Raw genomic sequence first — 19,617 nt, 5'->3', positions numbered from 1 at the left:
CACATGTTGATGTTTCAGCTGCCGCTTACTAGAAACAACATAATACTTATCGTGCATACCTTTCCATAACTTGTCCTTTTCAGATGCATTAGTTTCCCTTTGTCTTGGCTTCTACAGTCAGACTGGCTACTAGTAACAGCACAGTACTAATCACATATCGTTCTACAGTTTGCAGACAACTTTCACATGTTGATGTTTCAGCTTTCGCCTACTAGAAACAACATAATACTCGCTGTATACATTTGTAGTTCTCTATGTAACTTTCATGTGAAGAAGTTTCGCCAGTCTTTTTGACTGTCTCAAATCTGAGTCATGCTTAGGCTACTAGTTGCTTCATAGTACTTATCGCCTCGAGATCATTGAACAAAACTTGATTTTCACATGTTGCTGTTTCAGCTTCCGCTTACTAGAAACAACATAATACTAGTCTCATTAAGTTCCGTCTCTTTGCAATTTTCTTATGAAGAAAATTCGCCATCACAATGACTCCAGCAGTTCTTGATCAAGGAATGCAATCATTGATCAGAATGCTATTATTTGAATCGGTTCTGCTTTAAGTGTTCCAATTTTATTGGAAGCACCAACAATAGAACATCAATGTGTTCAATCGAGAGTTATATAACCCTGAATCGGACGCAGTCAACAGCCGAAGCCGAGACCGCCTTTTGCGTTAGAGAGGTCGGTAAACAAATCTTGCGATTCATACCGAATTAACACATATAGCTGTGCTCCTCTTCGTAAAGCGAGCCAAGTGATCCCCTGTTGAAGGATGTATTTGGACCAATCTAGTAGCATTTGGTTTCCAACAAGCTCTCCCAAGTTAGCTTACTATTGGGCTTTTCAACCAATTCGGTTGGCTACAAGCATCATCAAAGTACTAGCCACAGTTTGATCGCAAAATTCTACGACTTTCACATGTTGATGTTTCGGCTTGCGCTTAGCCTACTATAAGCAACATAATACTAGTCATATCATAGAGCGTGATCAGCTTGTGACGTTCTCATGATGAAGTTTCACCAACAGTGTCTCACTTCGAGCTTAAATCCAGCTACTAGTAACTACACAGTACTGACTGCAACGATAACTTTTATCTATACCTTTCACATGCTGCGCTTTCGGCCAGGGCCTACTAACGTCAACATAATACTCGATATAAACTTTTGTTCATGATGCAGCTTCCCCATGCAGAAGTTTCGCCTTCAAATGCTCTCTTGGCCATATGACGTAAGAAAAGGTTACTAGTAACATCACAGTACTAGCCACAGTTTGATTGCAAAATTCTACGACTTTCACATGTTGATGTTTCGGCTTGCGCTTAGCCTACTAGAAGCAACATAATACTAGTCATATCATAGAGCGTGATCAGCTTGTGACGTTCTCATGATGAAGTTTCACCAACAGTGTCTCATTTCGAGCTTAAATCCAGCTACTAGTAACTACACAGTACTGACTGCAACGCTAACTTTTATCTATACCTTTCACATGCTGCGCTTTCGGCCAGGGCCTACTAACGTCAACATAATACTCGATATAAACTTTTGTTCATGATGCAGCTTCCCCATGCAGAAGTTTCGCCTTCAAATGCTCTCTTGGCCATATGACGTAACACAAGGTTACTAGTAACATCACAGTACTAGCCACAATTTGATCGCAAAATTCTACGACTTTCACATGTTGATGTTTCGGCTTGCGCTTAGCCTACTATAAGCAACATAATACTAGTCATATCATAGAGCGTGATCAGCTTGTGACGTTCTCATGATGAAGTTTCACCAACAGTGTCTCACTTCGAGCTTAAATCCAGCTACTAGTAACTACACAGTACTGACTGCAACGATAACTTTTATCTATACCTTTCACATGCTGCGCTTTCGGCCAGGGCCTACTAACGTCAACATAATACTCGATATAAACTTTTGTTCATGATGCAGCTTCCCCATGCAGAAGTTTCGCCTTCAAATGCTCTCTTGGCCATATGACGTAAGAAAAGGTTACTAGTAACATCACAGTACTAGCCACAGTTTGATTGCAAAATTCTACGACTTTCACATGTTGATGTTTCGGCTTGCGCTTAGCCTACTAGAAGCAACATAATACTAGTCATATCATAGAGCGTGATCAGCTTGTGACGTTCTCATGATGAAGTTTCACCAACAGTGTCTCATTTCGAGCTTAAATCCAGCTACTAGTAACTACACAGTACTGACTGCAACGCTAACTTTTATCTATACCTTTCACATGCTGCGCTTTCGGCCAGGGCCTACTAACGTCAACATAATACTCGATATAAACTTTTGTTCATGATGCAGCTTCCCCATGCAGAAGTTTCGCCTTCAAATGCTCTCTTGGCCATATGACGTAACACAAGGTTACTAGTAACATCACAGTACTAGCCACAATTTGATCGCAAAATTCTACGACTTTCACATGTTGATGTTTCGGCTTGCGCTTAGCCTACTAGAAGCAACATAATACTAGTCATATCATGGAGCGTGATCAGCTTGTGACGTTCTCATGATGAAGTTTCACCAACAGTGTCTCATTTCGAGCTTAAATCCAGCTACTAGTAACTACACAGTACTGACTGCAACGATAACTTTTATCTATACCTTTCACATGCTGCGCTTTCGGCCAGGGCCTACTAATGTCAACATAATACTCGATATAAACTTTTGTTCATGATGCAGCTTCCCCATGCAGAAGTTTCGCCTTCAAATGCTCTCTTGGCCATATGACGTAACACAAGGTTACTAGTAACATCACAGTACTAGCCACAATTTGATCGCAAAATTCTACGACTTTCACATGTTGATGTTTCGGCTTGCGCTTAGCCTACTAGAAGCAACATAATACTAGTCATATCATAGAGCTTGATCAGCTTGTGACATTCTCATGATGAAGTTTCACCAACAGTGTCTCATTTTGAGCTTAAATCCAGCTACTAGTAACTACACAGTACTGACTGCAACAATAACTTTTATCTATACCTTTCACATGCTGCGTTTTCGGCCAAGGCCTACTAACGTCAACATAATACTCGATATAAAATTTTGATCATGATGCAGCTTTCCCATGCAGAAGTTTCGCCTTCAAATGCTCTCTTGGCCATATGACGGAACACCAGGTTACTAGTAACATCACAGTACTAGCCACAGTTTGATTGCAAAATTCTACGACTTTCACATGTTGATGTTTCGGCTTGCGCTTAGCCTACTAGAAGCAACATAATACTAGTCATATCATAGAGCGTGATCAGCTTGTGACGTTCTCATGATGAAGTTTCACCAATAGTGTTTCATTCGAATTGGTTCTGCTTTAAGCTCTCCAATTGTTTTGGATGAACCAGTTTTGCCCTTCGAAGCCACTTTTGTGAGCTTTTGTGGGTCTTTACCAAGAGGATATACCTCAAGGCCTCTTTCAATTCCTTTAAGTTCTTTCAACTCCTTTACAGTTTCTAGGTTCACATAGCTGCAAACCTTATTTCTAGTTTTAAGTCTGGCCAACTTGGGGAGAGTTGGTGCAGACCGTGACCAATTCTAGTAGGATGCCACAACAAGAATGTGATCAACTTAGCTTGTCGATGAACCTGCCCCACATTCAAACAACTCTATCGCCTTTTCCTCGTATAGTTATATGCGAGGGCCTCTCATAGAGAGCGCTGTTAGCAACCTTTTCCACATAGACGATAAAGTTGTGAGTGTTTTGCACATGGCTGTTGTCATCACCACGTGACGAGTCAACTCAGCTTGACTCTCTACACTCCGACAAGCTTTGCACATACGCCTTTAGTTCAGTATGTGTCTTTAATCTGACTCCGGTGCCTCAAGCCGGAAAAATTGTCAGATTATGATCATTATCGGTTAGTCATCCCGATGCAAGATCGTATCGTACTGTCTTTGTCTACCTCCAGATTCCGAAGAACAGGAGGAGACTCTCCCAGACCTACATATCTGGGAGAATGTTCAGAGGGCGAGAAGCTGTGGATTACTCTCCCCTAAGAACTGACTAAACTTTACCCTCGTCCAAGGTAAGTTTATTTTAGCTAGCCTTCTATGTAAAGGATCTGAGGCTAAGCTGTGTTTTTTCGAGCCTTTGGCTCGGAGCAAGTTCAGTGGGCGCCCCGAGTAGCTCAACTCTTTCCCACTGAACAGCGCAACGCTCTGTCACTCGCTGGGATTTTTGCGTGTCGGTTCTAACCACGCGACTTGTGGACCTTTTTAGGCCTTTCTCATTCACAAGTCTATAGCTGGGCTTCTATAACCCAGCTTCTGAGATCTAGATAGCTGCAGTTCTGCTAGGCTGCTTTTGCTAACTAGTCTCCCTTTAAGCAGTCCCTTGCCATGACTGCTGAACTATGTATCCACACAAGTAGTTTTTGAGCTCGATACATAATTCGAGATTGGTTGCCAAGCAATCTCTAGCGACAGAGCGTCATGCGCACTACAGACATGGCCTCTACCAGCAGCCATGCCCGAAGGAATCAATCACTGATCCTTCCGCAGGTTCCCCTACGGAAACCTTGTTACGACTTTTACTTCCTCTAGACAATTAAGCTCGATCCGCTTCATCCCGTTGCCGGAGACCGAAGTCCCAACAGTAGGAATTTGCAATTCTTGCTTAACTATCCAATCAGTAGTAGCGACGGGCGGTGTGTACAAAGGGCAGGGACGTAATCCCTATGAGTTGTTGACTCATAAGTACCAGGAATTCCTGGTTCACGTCTGCAAGTTACAACAGACGATCCCCTTGAAGCGCTGTACTTTTCTCTGATTGCCCAGTCCATTTCGGACCAAGGGCTGAGTACTCAATCTAAAAGTACACAGTGTAGCGCGCGTGCAGTCCAGAACATCTAAGGGCATCACAGACCTGTTATAGCCTCACTTCATCTGCGGTATTTAATTCCGCATAGTTCCTCTAAGAAGTGTTTGAATTCACATATAGTGAATTTCATTATTTAGATGGAGAAGATCTCGTTCGTTATCGGAATTAACCAGACAGATCACTCCACTAACTAAGAACGGCCATGCACCACCGCCCATATAATCATGAAAGATATTCAATCTGTCAATCCTTAAGATGTCTGGACCGGGTGAGTTTTCCCGTGTTGAGTCAAATTAAGCCGCAGGCTCCACTCCTGGTGGTGCCCTTCCGTCAATTCCTTTAAGTTTCGATTTTGCAACCATACTTCCCCCGGAACCAATAAACTTTGGTTTCCCGGTTAATCTCTTGCCAAGTCAAGATCGACTTTGACAAATTGTAGGTTGGTATAGTTTATGGTCAGAATTACGAGGGTATCTAATCCTCTTCAATACTCTGACTTTCGTTCTTGATTAATGAAAACATTCTTGGCAAATGCTTTCGCAGTAGTTTGTCTTGCCACGATCCAAGAATTTCACCTCTAACGTAGCAATACAAATGCCCCCGTCTGTTCCTTTCAATCATTACCGCACTCAGCCAACCGGCATCAATCGAGTAGCGGGTCATTCTCCATTATTCCATGCTTTATTATTCGATCCCAAAGGATGCTTTGAACACTCTAATTTTCTCAGGGTGAAAACACCGTTTCCACAGTTCGTCACATTTAAGTGCAAACTATTTCTTCGATGCGAAGGATGAGCGGAACGAGTCAACAGATTTAACTGAAGACCATGTTGCCGTTCTACTCAAACAGATCCAACTATGAGCTTTTTAAACGCAGCAACTATTGCATACGCTTGTAGAGGCTGGTATTACCGCGGCTGCTGGCACCAGACTTGCCCTCTACTCGTTCATCAATGGAGCTTTTAAGTCCATTCCATTCTGATTACAAACCATAAAGGTTCATATCATTATTTCTAGTCACTACCTCCTCGTGCGGAGAGTGGGTAATTTGCGTGCCTGCTGCCTTCCTTGGATGTGGTAGCCGTTTCTAAGGCTCCCTCTCCGGAATCGAACCCTGATTCCCCGTTACCCGTCACAACCATGGTAGTCCGTTACACTACCATCATAGGTTGATAGGTCAGAAATTCGGAAGTTCCGTCCCCAAGCCGAAGCTATCTGGGATCTTTCAGTTACTAGGACTCATCACGGGATGTGTCTGTACTTAGCAAATCACCCGGTGTAGTCTTGTAAAAGTCTCCGACAGTGTCGGACAATCAGCATGCATTAGCTGCAGGGTTACCGCAGTTATTCATTTAGCTTGCAAATCAACTAATAGATAGTAACTGATTTAATGAGCCATTCGCGGTTCCACTTTTTCAAGCTTCGCTTGCACATGCATGGCTTAGTCTTTCAGACAAGCATATGGCAACTGACAGGATCAATCAGTTTAATTGTACTTTGAACAATCTTTCGATTTGTTCGAATTTAGAAAGACATAGCCTTGCGGCCTCGTCAATCTTGCTTTGAGCTTTTTAAATCACGAAGAGTTTCAATGCATGCTTTGGCATGGCTACTAGTTACTACACAGTACTCTACACACTTAGAGTTACCCACGATTACACATTTCACATGCTGATGTTTCGGCTCGCGCGTACTAGAAACAGCATAATACTATGTGTACTGGTAGATAGCGCTCTGTGAGCATTTCCCATGAGCAGGTTTTGCCCTCCAAATCTCTGTTCTACTGTTACCAATACCGGCTAACAACTGTATCATACTAGGGAGAATTGACTCATGATTTAAAAACCAGATGTTCACATGTCGATGTTTCGGCTCTCGCCTACTAGAAACAACATAATACTAGTCTGTTAAAAATCTCAATCACGCCGCCTCTTCAGATACAGAAGTTTTACCTTTTATTGGTTAGAGAACAGCTTTCCAGCTGTCGACATGGTTACTAGTAACAACACCGTACTCAACACAAAAACTTTTCAACTTCACAACTTTCACATGCTGATGTTTCTGCTTTCGCATACTAGAAACAGCATAATACTTATTGTTTTGTCAAGTAATTTGTGTGTCTTTCCCATGTGAAGTTTCACCGGTCAACAATGTTTCCCTGACCAATTACGGCTACTAGTAGCTGTATAATACTAGGGAAAATGATTGAGGATTTAATATCAGATTTTCACATGTTGATGTTTCGGCTTTCGCCTACTAGAAACAACATAATACTAGTCTGCTAAGAAATCTCGCTCAAATTGCCTTTTCACATACAGAAGTTTCACCTTCTATTGGTTAGAGAACAGTTCTCAGCTGTCGACATGGTTACTAGTAACAACATCGTACTCAACACAAAAATTCTTCAACTTCACAACTTTCACATGCTGATGTTTCTGCTTTCGCGTACTAGAAACAGCATAATACTTATTGCTTTGTCAAGAAGTGTGTGTGTCTTTCCCATGCGAAAGTTTCACCGGTCAGCAATAATTGCCGTGTCCAATTAAGGTTACTCATAGCTGTATAATACTAGGGAAAATGATTGAGGATTTAATATCAGATTTTCACATGTTGATGTTTCGGCTTTCGCCTACTAGAAACAACATAATACTAGTCTGCTAATAAATCTCGCTCAAATTGCCTTTTCACATACAGAAGTTTCACCTCTTCTTGGTCACTGTACAGATGATGCTGTCTGTTCTTTATTTGGTTCTGCTTATTATAAGGAGGGGCATCACTCCTTCCTCCTTGGTTTGCATGCATTAAGCCTGCTTTGTGAAAAGCGTATCTTTCTAGCTTTTCTTCGCCTTACTCGAGTAGGACGATACAATCCAGACATTAGTCAGTCTTGGTGTAAAGTCACTGAGTATTATTCGGTTCTGCTTTATTCAGCAATATGCTGTATAATTGTTGTAATTTGCGAACATATTTGTTCTCAGTTCCGAACTACTAGCGACGACAGATTACCAGCGGTCATGAGCCATCAAGGTAGTTCTTTGGTGCATCAAGTAGAGAGGTGCCATCAAACAACACTTCCCTAATAATGCTACACACATAGAATTTGCTACAGTGCAGCTTTTTACTTTGCAAAATTTGCGCACAAATTTTGCATAGAATAAATGTTTTATCAAGATTTTTAGATCCCCTCCCTTGAGAGAACGTTACTCCTTTAAGTGAACACCCCGCGGCGTCCTGTTGTTATTGCTTATAACCATTTCGCAAGCCGGAGGCATAATGCACTACGCAAGCCGCTACTTTGGCACAGAGGCACCTAGTTTTACACCCGGGACTTCAGGTGGCCCAGTTTTACACCCAGTACAGCGGTGCCAGTTGGTAACCCGGTGGATCCTCGGAGACCAGACATGATCATAGATCAAACCCGATGTATGCTACTCCTGAACGTATAGTATCTCCACTGTGCAATGAAATTATCGTTCGTTTCGGGCCTTCCTATACGTTCAGCAGACAATCGCTAGGAATTCACCTCGTGACCCGTGGTGACCACACTGGATTTCAAGTTTATTGATTTGGACAGACCTGTCATTTATTTTGCTTTTCAGCTTCAGTTCTGCTCGATCTAGCTTGCCTAAGGCTTGATCTCGCTTTGCTCACCCCTGTAGGAGCCTCTACTAGTACCACTCGGAGTAATGGGGAATCCACCAGACCTAATCGATGAATGCCATCAAACAACAAACATCATACCCGGCTTCATCAGGCATATTTTATTACTTCCGAGAGGTACTTTAGTATCAGATCTTTCTCCATGCCTCTTATGAGGACCCGTCAGACCTTTCGGTTTATCGTTTAGCTTCAGTCCTGCTCGATCTAGCTTTCCCAAGGCTCGATCTAGCTCTATTCGCCCCACTAGAGGGCTCTCTAAGACCCCTCGGTCTTAGTGTTAGCTCCGGTACTGCTCGGTCGTGCTTGCTGAAGGCCCGACCCAGCTTTAGTTAGATTCTCGTACTTTCTCTTGGCCTCTCTAGGAGGACCAGACAGACCTCTCGGTCTATCGTTTAGCTTCAGTCCTGCTCGATCTAGCTTGCCCAAGGCTTGATCAAGCTCTATTCGCCCCGCTAGAGGGCTCTCTAAGACCCCTCGGTCTTAGTGTTATCTTCTGTAATGCCTAACCAAGCTTACTACAGGCCTTGGTCAGGTCTTTATCGGTCACCGATTAGTAACAGACCAATCATAGGGCCTTCCACCCTATCCGGGTTGAGGTCTTTAGTCCAGCCATATTTTGACAAGACACCTCTCCCTAATAATGCCCCACACATAGAATTACTGTCCATGCAGTATTTAACTTGTGTTTTTTTCTAAAATTTGATTTTCACTTTTTGGAGGTTCATTTGCTCCTCTGACACTCTTTCAGCTTCAATCTTACTCGATCTAGCTTTCCCAAGGCTCGATCTAGCTCTATTCGCCCCACTAGAGGGCTCTCTAAGACACTTCGGTCTTAGTGTTAGCTCCGGTCTTGCTCAATCGTGCTTGCTGAAGGCGCGATCAAGCTTTAGTTAGCTTCTCGTACTTCCTCTTGGCCTCTCTAGGAGGACCAGACAGACCTCTCGGTCTATCGTTTAGCTTCAGTCCTGCTCGATCTAGCTTTCCCAAGGCTCGATCTAGCTCTATTCGCCCTGCTAGAGGGCTCTCTAAGACCCCTCGGTCTTAGTGTTAGCTCCGGTACAGCTCGGTCGTGCTTGCTGAAGGCCCGATCAAGCTTTAGTTAGATTCTCGTACTTTCTCTTGGCCTCTATAGGAGGACCAGACAGACCTCTCGGTCTATCGTTTAGCTTCAGTCCTGCTTGATCTAGCTTTCCCAAGGCTCGATCTAGCTCTATTCGCCCTGCTAGAGGGCTCTCTAAGACCCCTCGGTCTTAGTGTTAGCTCCGGTACAGCTCGGTCGTGCTTGCTGAAGGCCCGATCAAGCTTTAGTTAGCTTCTCGTACTTTCTCTTGGCCTCTCTAGGAGGACCAGACAGACCTCTCGGTCTATCGTTTAGCTTCAGTCCTGCTCGATCTAGCTTTCCCAAGGCTCGATCTAGATCTATTCGCCCTGCTAGAGGGCTCTCTAAGACCCCTCGGTCTTAGTGTTAGCTCCGGTACAGCTCGGTCGTGCTTGCTGAAGGCCTGATCAAGCTTTAGTTAGCTTCTCGTACTTTCTCTTGGCCTCTCTAGGAGGACCAGACAGACCTTTCGGTCTCTTGCTTAGCTTCAGTCCTGCTCGATCTAGCTTTCCCAAGGCTCGATCTAGCTCTATTCGCCCCGCTAGAGGGCTCTCTAAGACCCCTCGGTCTTAGTGTTAACTCCTGTAATGCCTAACCAAGCTTACTACAGGCCTTGGTCAGGTCTTTATCGGTCACCGATTAGTAACAGACCGATCATGGGGCCTTCCACCCTATCCGGGTTGAGGTCTTTAGTCCAGCCATATTTTGACAAGACACCTCCCCCTAATAATGCCCCACACATAGAAATACTGTCCATGCAGTATCTAACTTGTGTTTTTTCTAAAATTTGATTTTCACTTTTTGGAGGTTCATTTGCTCCTCTGACACTCTTTCAGCTTCAATCTTACTCGATCTAGCTTTCCCAAGGCTCGATCTAGCTCTATTCGCCCCACCAGAGGGCTCTCTAAGACACTTCGGTCTTAGTGTTAGCTCCGGTCTTGCTCAATCGTGCTTGCTGAAGGCGCGATCAAGCTTTAGTTAGCTTCTCGTACTTTCTCTTGGCCTCTCTAGGAGGACCAGACAGACCTCTCGGTCTATCGTTTAGCTTCAGTCCTGCTCGATCTAGCTTTCCCAAGGCTCGATCTAGCTCTATTCGCCCCGCTAGAGGGCTCTCTAAGACCCCTCGGTCTTAGTGTTAGCTCCGGTACAGCTCGGTCGTGCTTGCTGAAGGCCCGATCAAGCTTTAGTTGGCTTCTCGTACTTTCTCTTGGCCTCTCTAGGAGGACCAGACAGACCTCTCGGTCTCTTGCTTAGCTTCAGTCCTGCTCGATCTAGCTTGCCCAAGGCTTGATCAAGCTCTATTCGCCCCGCTAGAGGGCTCTCTAAGACCCCTCGGTCTTAGTGTTAGCTCCGGTACAGCTCGGTCGTGCTTGCTGAAGGCCCGATCAAGCTTTAGTTAGCTTCTCGTTTTTTCTCTTGGCCTCTCTAGGAGGACCAGACAGACCTCTCGGTCTATCGTTTAGCTTCAGTCCTGCTCGATCTAGCTTTCCCAAGGCTCGATCTAGCTCTATTCGCCCCGCTAGAGGGCTCTCTAAGACCCCTCGGTCTTAGTGTTAGCTCCGGTACAGCTCGGTCGTGCTTGCTGAAGGCCCGATCAAGCTTTAGTTGGCTTCTCGTACTTTCTCTTGGCCTCTCTAGGAGGACCAGACAGACCTCTCGGTCTATCCTTTAGCTTCAGTCCTGCTCGATCTAGCTTTCCCAAGGCTCGATCTAGCTCTATTCGCCCCGCTAGAGGGCTCTCTAAGACCCCTCGGTCTTAGTGTTATCTCCTGTAATGCCTAACCAAGCTTACTACAGGCCTTGGTCAGGTCTTTATCGGTCACCGATTAGTAACAGACCGATCATAGGGCCTTCCACCCTATCTGGGTTGAGGTCTTTAGTCCAGCCATATTTTGACAAGACACCTCCCCCTAATAATGCCCCACACATAGAATTACTGTTTATGCAGCTTTTCACTTGTGAAATTTTTAATTTTCGCAATTATTATAGAATAAGTGTTTGCGCAGCTTTTCATAGGTCGAGCTCTAGCTAGCTAGCTCAAGCTAGCTAGCTAGCTCAAGCTCAAGCTATCTAGCTCAAGCTCAAGCCAGCTAGCTCAAGCTCAAGCTAGCTAGCTAGCTCAAGCTCAAGCTAGCTAGCTAGCTCAAGCTCAAGCTAGCTAGCTCAAGCTCAAGCTAGCTAGCTCAAGCTCAAGCTAGCTAGCTAGCTCAAGCTCAAGCTCAAGCTAGCTAGCTCAAGCTCAAGCTCAAGCTAGCTAGCTAGCTCAAGCTCAAGCTAGCTAGCTAGCTCAAGCTCAAGCTAGCTAGCTAGCTCAAGCTCAAGCTAGCTAGCTCAAGCTCAAGCTCAAGCTCAAGCTAGCTAGCTAGCTCAAGCTAGCTAGCTAGCTCAAGCTCAAGCTAGCTAGCTAGCTCAAGTTCAAGCTAGCTAGCTAGCTCAAGCTCAAGCTAGCTAGCTAGCTCAAGCTCAAGCTAGCTAGCTCAAGCTCAAGCTAGCTAGCTCAAGCTCAAGCTAGCTAGCTAGCTCAAGCTCAAGCTCAAGCTAGCTAGCTCAAGCTCAAGCTCAAGCTAGCTAGCTAGCTCAAGCTCAAGCTAGCTAGCTAGCTCAAGCTCAAGCTCAAGCTAGCTAGCTAGCTCAAGTTCAAGCTAGCTAGCTAGCTCAAGCTCAAGCTAGCTAGCTCAAGCTCAAGCTAGCTAGCTCAAGCTCAAGCCAGCTAGCTCAAGCTCAAGCTCAAGCTAGCTAGCTAGCTCAAGCACAAGCTAGCTAGCTAGCTCAATCTCAAGCTAGCTAGCTCAAGCTCAAGCTAGCTAGCTCAAGCTCAAGCTAGCTAGCTAGCTCAAGCTCAAGCTCAAGCTAGCTAGCTCAAGCTCAAGCTCAAGCTAGCTAGCTAGCTCAAGCTCAAGCTAGCTAGCTAGCTCAAGCTCAAGCTCAAGCTAGCTAGCTCAAGCTCAAGCTCAAGCTAGCTAGCTAGCTCAAGCTCAAGCTGGCTAGCTAGCTCAAGCTCAAGCTAGCTAGCTAGCTCAAGCTCAAGCTAGCTAGCTCAAGCTCAAGCTCAAGCTCAAGCTAGCTAGCTAGCTCAAGCTAGCTAGCTAGCTCAAGCTCAAGCTAGCTAGCTAGCTCAAGTTCAAGCTAGCTAGCTAGCTCAAGCTCAAGCTAGCTAGCTAGCTCAAGCTCAAGCTAGCTAGCTCAAGCTCAAGCTAGCTAGCTCAAGCTCAAGCTAGCTAGCTAGCTCAAGCTCAAGCTCAAGCTAGCTAGCTCAAGCTCAAGCTCAAGCTAGCTAGCTAGCTCAAGCTCAAGCTAGCTAGCTAGCTCAAGCTCAAGCTAGCTAGCTAGCTCAAGTTCAAGCTAGCTAGCTAGCTCAAGCTCAAGCTAGCTAGCTCAAGCTCAAGCTAGCTAGCTCAAACTCAAGCTAGCTAGCTAGCTCAAGTTCAAGCTAGCTAGCTAGCTCAAGCTCAAGCTAGCTAGCTAGCTCAAGCTCAAGCTAGCTAGCTCAAGCTCAAGCTAGCTAGCTCAAGCTCCAGCTAGCTAGCTAGCTCAAGCTCAAGCTCAAGCTAGCTAGCTCAAGCTCAAGCTCAAGCTAGCTAGCTAGCTCAAGCTCAAGCTAGCTAGCTAGCTCAAGCTCAAGCTAGCTAGCTAGCTCAAGTTCAAGCTAGCTAGCTAGCTCAAGCTCAAGCTAGCTAGCTCAAGCTCAAGCTAGCTAGCTCAAGCTCAAGCCAGCTAGCTCAAGCTCAAGCTCAAGCTAGCTAGCTAGCTCAAGCACAAGCTTGCTAGCTAGCTCAAGCTCAAGCTAGCTAGCTCAAGCTCAAGCTAGCTAGCTCAAGCTCAAGCTAGCTAGCTCAAGCTCAAGCTCAAGCTAGCTAGCTAGCTCAAGCACAAGCTTGCTAGCTAGCTCAAGCTCAAGCTAGCTAGCTCAAGCTCAAGCTAGCTAGCTCAAGCTCAAGCTAGCTAGCTAGCTCAAGCTCAAGCTCAAGCTAGCTAGCTCAAGCTCAAGCTCAAGCTAGCTAGCTGGCTCAAGCTCAAGCTAGCTAGCTAGCTCAAGCTCAAGCTAGCTAGCTAGCTCAAGCTCAAGCTAGCTAGCTCAAGCTCAAGCTCAAGCTAGCTAGCTAGCTCAAGCTAGCTAGCTAGCTCAAGCTCAAGCTAGCTAGCTAGCTCAAGTTCAAGCTAGCTAGCTAGCTCAAGCTCAAGCTAGCTAGCTAGCTCAAGCTCAAGCTAGCTAGCTCAAGCTCAAGCTAGCTAGCTCAAGCTCAAGCTAGCTAGCTAGCTCAAGCTCAAGCTCAAGCTAGCTAGCTCAAGCTCAAGCTCAAGCTAGCTAGCTAGCTCAAGCTCAAGCTAGCTAGCTAGCTCAAGCTCAAGCTAGCTAGCTAGCTCAAGTTCAAGCTAGCTAGCTAGCTCAAGCTCAAGCTAGCTAGCTCAAGCTCAAGCTAGCTAGCTCAAGCTCAAGCCAGCTAGCTCAAGCTCAAGCTCAAGCTAGCTAGCTAGCTCAAGCACAAGCTAGCTAGCTAGCTCAAGCTCAAGCTAGCTAGCTCAAGCTCAAGCTAGCTAGCTCAAGCTCAAGCTAGCTAGCTAGCTCAAGCTCAAGCTCAAGCTAGCTAGCTCAAGCTCAAGCTCAAGCTAGCTAGCTAGCTCAAGCTCAAGCTAGCTAGCTAGCTCAAGCTCAAGCTAGCTAGCTCAAGCTCAAGCTCAAGCTAGCTAGCTAGCTCAAGCTCAAGCTAGCTAGCTAGCTCAAGCTCAAGCTAGCTAGCTAGCTCAAGCTCAAGCTAGCTAGCTCAAGCTCAAGCTCAAGCTCAAGCTAGCTAGCTAGCTCAAGCTAGCTAGCTAGCTCAAGCTCAAGCTAGCTAGCTAGCTCAAGTTCAAGCTAGCTAGCTAGCTCAAGCTCAAGCTAGCTAGCTAGCTCAAGCTCAAGCTAGCTAGCTCAAGCTCAAGCTAGCTAGCTCAAGCTCAAGCTAGCTAGCTAGCTCAAGCTCAAGCTCAAGCTAGCTAGCTCAAGCTCAAGCTCAAGCTAGCTAGCTAGCTCAAGCTCAAGCTAGCTAGCTAGCTCAAGCTCAAGCTAGCTAGCTAGCTCAAGTTCAAGCTAGCTAGCTAGCTCAAGCTCAAGCTAGCTAGCTCAAGCTCAAGCTAGCTAGCTCAAACTCAAGCTAGCTAGCTAGCTCAAGTTCAAGCTAGCTAGCTAGCTCAAGCTCAAGCTAGCTAGCTAGCTCAAGCTCAAGCTAGCTAGCTCAAGCTCAAGCTAGCTAGCTCAAGCTCAAGCTAGCTAGCTAGCTCAAGCTCAAGCTCAAGCTAGCTAGCTCAAGCTCAAGCTCAAGCTAGCTAGCTAGCTCAAGCTCAAGCTAGCTAGCTAGCTCAAGCTCAAGCTAGCTAGCTAGCTCAAGTTCAAGCTAGCTAGCTAGCTCAAGCTCAAGCTAGCTAGCTCAAGCTCAAGCTAGCTAGCTCAAGCTCAAGCCAGCTAGCTCAAGCTCAAGCTCAAGCTAGCTAGCTAGCTCAAGCACAAGCTTGCTAGCTAGCTCAAGCTCAAGCTAGCTAGCTCAAGCTCAAGCTAGCTAGCTCAAGCTCAAGCTAGCTAGCTCAAGCTCAAGCTCAAGCTAGCTAGCTAGCTCAAGCACAAGCTTGCTAGCTAGCTCAAGCTCAAGCTAGCTAGCTCAAGCTCAAGCTAGCTAGCTCAAGCTCAAGCTAGCTAGCTAGCTCAAGCTCAAGCTCAAGCTAGCTAGCTCAAGCTCAAGCTCAAGCTAGCTAGCTAGCTCAAGCTCAAGCTAGCTAGCTAGCTCAAGCTCAAGCTAGCTAGCTAGCTCAAGCTCAAGCTAGCTAGCTCAAGCTCAAGCTCAAGCTAGCTAGCTAGCTCAAGCTAGCTAGCTAGCTCAAGCTCAAGCTAGCTAGCTAGCTCAAGTTCAAGCTAGCTAGCTAGCTAGCTCAAGCTCAAGCTAGCTAGCTAGCTCAAGCTCAAGCTATCTAGCTCAAGCTCAAGCTAGCTAGCTCAAGCTCAAGCTAGCTAGCTAGCTCAAGCTCAAGCTCAAGCTAGCTAGCTCAAGCTCAAGCTCAAGCTAGCTAGCTAGCTCAAGCTCAAGCTAGCTAGCTAGCTCAAGCTCAAGCTAGCTAGCTAGCTCAAGTTCAAGCTAGCTAGCTAGCTCAAGCTCAAGCTAGCTAGCTCAAGCTCAAGCTAGCTAGCTCAAGCTCAAGCCAGCTAGCTCAAGCTCAAGCTCAAGCTAGCTAGCTAGCTCAAGCTCAAGCTCAAGCTCAAGCTAGCTAGCTAGCTCAAGTTCAAGCTAGCTAGCTAGCTCAAGCTCAAGCTAGCTAGCTCAAGCTCAAGCTAGCTAGCTCAAGCTCAAGCCAGCTAGCTCAAGCTCAAGCTCAAGCTAGCTAGCTAGCTCAAGCTCAAGCTAGCTAGCTCAAGCTCAAGCTAGCTAGCTAGCTAGCTCAAGCTCAAGCTCAAGCTAGCTAGCTCAAGCTCAAGCTCAAGCTAGCTAGCTCAAGCTCAAGCTCAAGCTAGCTAGCTCAAGCTCAAGCTCAAGCTAGCTAGCTCAAGCCCAAGCTCAAGCTAGCTAGCTAGCTCAAGCTCAAGCTAGCTAGCTCAAGCTCAAGCTCAAGCTCAAGCTAGCTAGCTAGCTAGCTCAAGCTCAAGCTCAAGCTAGCTAGCTAGCTCAAGCTCAAGCTAGCTAGCTCAAGCTCAAGCTAGCTAGCTAGCTCAAGTTCAAGCTAGCTAGCTAGCTCAAGCTCAAGCTAGCTAGCTAGCTCAAGCTCAAGCTAGCTAGCTCAAGCTCAAGCTAGCTAGCTCAAGCTCAAGCTAGCTAGCTAGCTCAAGCTCAAGCTCAAGCTAGCTAGCTCAAGCTCAAGCTCAAGCTAGCTAGCTAGCTCAAGCTCAAGCTAGCTAGCTAGCTCAAGCTCAAGCTAGCTAGCTAGCTCAAGTTCAAGCTAGCTAGCTAGCTCAAGCTCAAGCTAGCTAGCTCAAGCTCAAGCTAGCTAGCTCAAACTCAAGCTAGCTAGCTAGCTCAAGTTCAAGCTAGCTAGCTAGCTCAAGCTCAAGCTAGCTAGCTAGCTCAAGCTCAAGCTAGCTAGCTCAAGCTCAAGCTAGCTAGCTCAAGCTCAAGCTAGCTAGCTAGCTCAAGCTCAAGCTCAAGCTAGCTAGCTCAAGCTCAAGCTCAAGCTAGCTAGCTAGCTCAAGCTCAAGCTAGCTAGCTAGCTCAAGCTCAAGCTAGCTAGCTAGCTCAAGTTCAAGCTAGCTAGCTAGGTCAAGCTCAAGCTAGCTAGCTCAAGCTCAAGCTAGCTAGCTCAAGCTCAAGCCAGCTAGCTCAAGCTCAAGCTCAAGCTAGCTAGCTAGCTCAAGCACAAGCTTGCTAGCTAGCTCAAGCTCAAGCTAGCTAGCTCAAGCTCAAGCTAGCTAGCTCAAGCTCAAGCTAGCTAGCTCAAGCTCAAGCTCAAGCTAGCTAGCTAGCTCAAGCACAAGCTTGCTAGCTAGCTCAAGCTCAAGCTAGCTAGCTCAAGCTCAAGCTAGCTAGCTCAAGCTCAAGCTAGCTAGCTAGCTCAAGCTCAAGCTCAAGCTAGCTAGCTCAAGCTCAAGCTCAAGCTAGCTAGCTAGCTCAAGCTCAAGCTAGCTAGCTAGCTCAAGCTCAAGCTAGCTAGCTAGCTCAAGCTCAAGCTAGCTAGCTCAAGCTCAAGCTCAAGCTAGCTAGCTAGCTCAAGCTAGCTAGCTAGCTCAAGCTCAAGCTAGCTAGCTAGCTCAAGTTCAAGCTAGCTAGCTAGCTCAAGCTCAAGCTAGCTAGCTAGCTCAAGCTCAAGCTAGCTAGCTCAAGCTCAAGCTAGCTAGCTCAAGCTCAAGCTAGCTAGCTAGCTCAAGCTCAAGCTCAAGCTAGCTAGCTCAAGCTCAAGCTCAAGCTAGCTAGCTAGCTCAAGCTCAAGCTAGCTAGCTAGCTCAAGCTCAAGCTAGCTAGCTAGCTCAAGTTCAAGCTAGCTAGCTAGCTCAAGCTCAAGCTAGCTAGCTCAAGCTCAAGCTAGCTAGCTCAAGCTCAAGCCAGCTAGCTCAAGCTCAAGCTCAAGCTAGCTAGCTAGCTCAAGCTCAAGCTCAAGCTAGCTAGCTAGCTCAAGTTCAAGCTAGCTAGCTAGCTCAAGCTCAAGCTAGCTAGCTCAAGCTCAAGCTAGCTAGCTCAAGCTCAAGCCAGCTAGCTCAAGCTCAATCTCAAGCTAGCTAGCTAGCTCAAGCTCAAGCTAGCTAGCTCAAGCTCAAGCTAGCTAGCTAGCTAGCTCAAGCTCAAGCTCAAGCTAGCTAGCTCAAGCTCAAGCTCAAGCTAGCTAGCTCAAGCTCAAGCTCAAGCTAGCTAGCTCAAGCTCAAGCTCAAGCTAGCTAGCTCAAGCTCAAGCTCAAGCTAGCTAGCTAGCTCAAGCTCAAGCTAGCTAGCTCAAGCTCAAGCTCAAGCTCAAGCTAGCTAGCTAGCTAGCTCAAGCTCAAGCTCAAGCTAGCTAGCTAGCTCAAGCTCAAGCTAGCTAGCTCAAGCTCAAGCCAGCTAGCTCAAGCTCAAGCTCAAGCTAGCTAGCTAGCTCAAGCTCAAGCTAGCTAGCTCAAGCTCAAGCCAGCTAGCTCAAGCTCAAGCTCAAGCTCAAGCTAGCTAGCTAGCTCAAGCTCAAGCTAGATAGCTAGCTCAAGCTAGCTAGCTAGCTCAAGCTCAAGCTCAAGCTAGCTAGCTAGCTAGCTCAAGCTCAAGCTAGCTAGCTCAAGCTCAAGCCAGCTAGCTCAAGCTCAAGCTCAAGCTAGCTAGCTAGCTCAAGCTCAAGCTAGCTAGCTCAAGCTCAAGCTCAAGCGAGCTAGCTAGCTCAAGCTCAAGCTAGCTAGCTAGCTCAAGCTCAAGCTAGCTAACTCAAGCTAACTCAGCTAGCTCAAGCTAACTCAAGCTAGCTAAAGCTAACTCAAGCTAACTCAAGCTAACTCAAGCTAACTCAAGCTAGCTAAAGCTAACTCAAGCTAACTCAAGCTAACCCGAGCTAACTCAAGCTAGCTCAAGCTAACCCAAGCTAGCTAAAGCTAACTCAAGCTAACTCAAGCTAATTCAAGCTAACTCAAGCTAACTCAAGCTAACTCAAGCTAACTCAAGCTAGCTAAAGCTAACTCAAGCTAACTCAAGCTAACTCAAGCTAACCCGAGCTAACTCAAGCTAACTGAAGGTAGCTAAAGCTAGTTCAAGCTAACTCAAGCTAGCTAAAGCTAAGACAAGCTAACTCAAGCTAACTCAAGCTAACTCAAGCTAACTCAAGCTAACTCAAGCTAGTTCAAGCTAACTCAAGCTAACTCAAGCTAACTCAAGCTAGCTAAAGCTAACTCAAGCTAACTCAAGCTAACTCAAGCTAACCCGAGCTAACTCAAGCTAACTCAAGGTAGCTAAAGCTAGTTCAAGCTAACTCAAGCTAGCTAAAGCTAAGACAAGCTAACTCAAGCTAACTCAAGCTAACTCAAGCTAACTCAAGCTAACTCAAGCTAGTTCAAGCTAACTCAAGCTAGCTAAAGCTAACTCAAGCTAACTCAAGCTAACTCAAGCTAGCTCAAGCTAACTCAAGCTAGTTCAAGCTAACTCAAGCTAGCTAAAGCTAACTCAAGCTAACTCAAGCTAACTCAAGCTAACTCAAGCTAGCTAAAGCTAACTCAAGCTAACTCAAGCTAACCCGAGCTAACTCAAGCTAGCTCAAGCTAACCCAAGCTAGCTAAAGCTAACTCAAGCTAACTCAAGCTAATTCAAGCTAACTCAAGCTAACTCAAGCTAACTCAAGCTAACTCAAGCTAGCTAAAGCTAACTCAAGCTAACTCAAGCTAACTCAAGCTAACCCGAGCTAACTCAAGCTAACTCAAGGTAGCTAAAGCTAGTTCAAGCTAACTCAAGCTAGCTAAAGCTAAGACAAGCTAACTCAAGCTAACTCAAGCTAACTCAAGCTAACTCAAGCTAACTCAAGCTAACTCAAGCTAGCTAAAGCTAACTCAAGCTAACTCAAGCTAACTCAAGCTAACCCGAGCTAACTCAAGCTAACTCAAGGTAGCTAAAGCTAGTTCAAGCTAACTCAAGCTAGCT

At 46.0% G+C, this 19,617-nt stretch overlaps 1 pseudogene; it reads right to left on the bottom strand.

Annotated features, from left to right (window-relative positions):
- Nucleotides 1-619: 619 nt before the first annotated feature.
- Nucleotides 620-771, bottom strand: LOC142357495 (5.8S ribosomal RNA; annotated as a pseudogene).
- Nucleotides 772-19,617: the final 18,846 nt, after the last annotated feature.

Source organism: Convolutriloba macropyga, unplaced genomic scaffold (assembly GCF_964194025.1).
Source record: "Convolutriloba macropyga unplaced genomic scaffold, txConMacr16.3 SCAFFOLD_4453, whole genome shotgun sequence".
Lineage (NCBI taxonomy): Eukaryota > Metazoa > Xenacoelomorpha > Acoela > Convolutidae > Convolutriloba > Convolutriloba macropyga.
The sequence above is the reverse complement of the archived record's forward strand: the minus strand, read 5'-3'. Positions and strand labels throughout refer to the sequence as shown.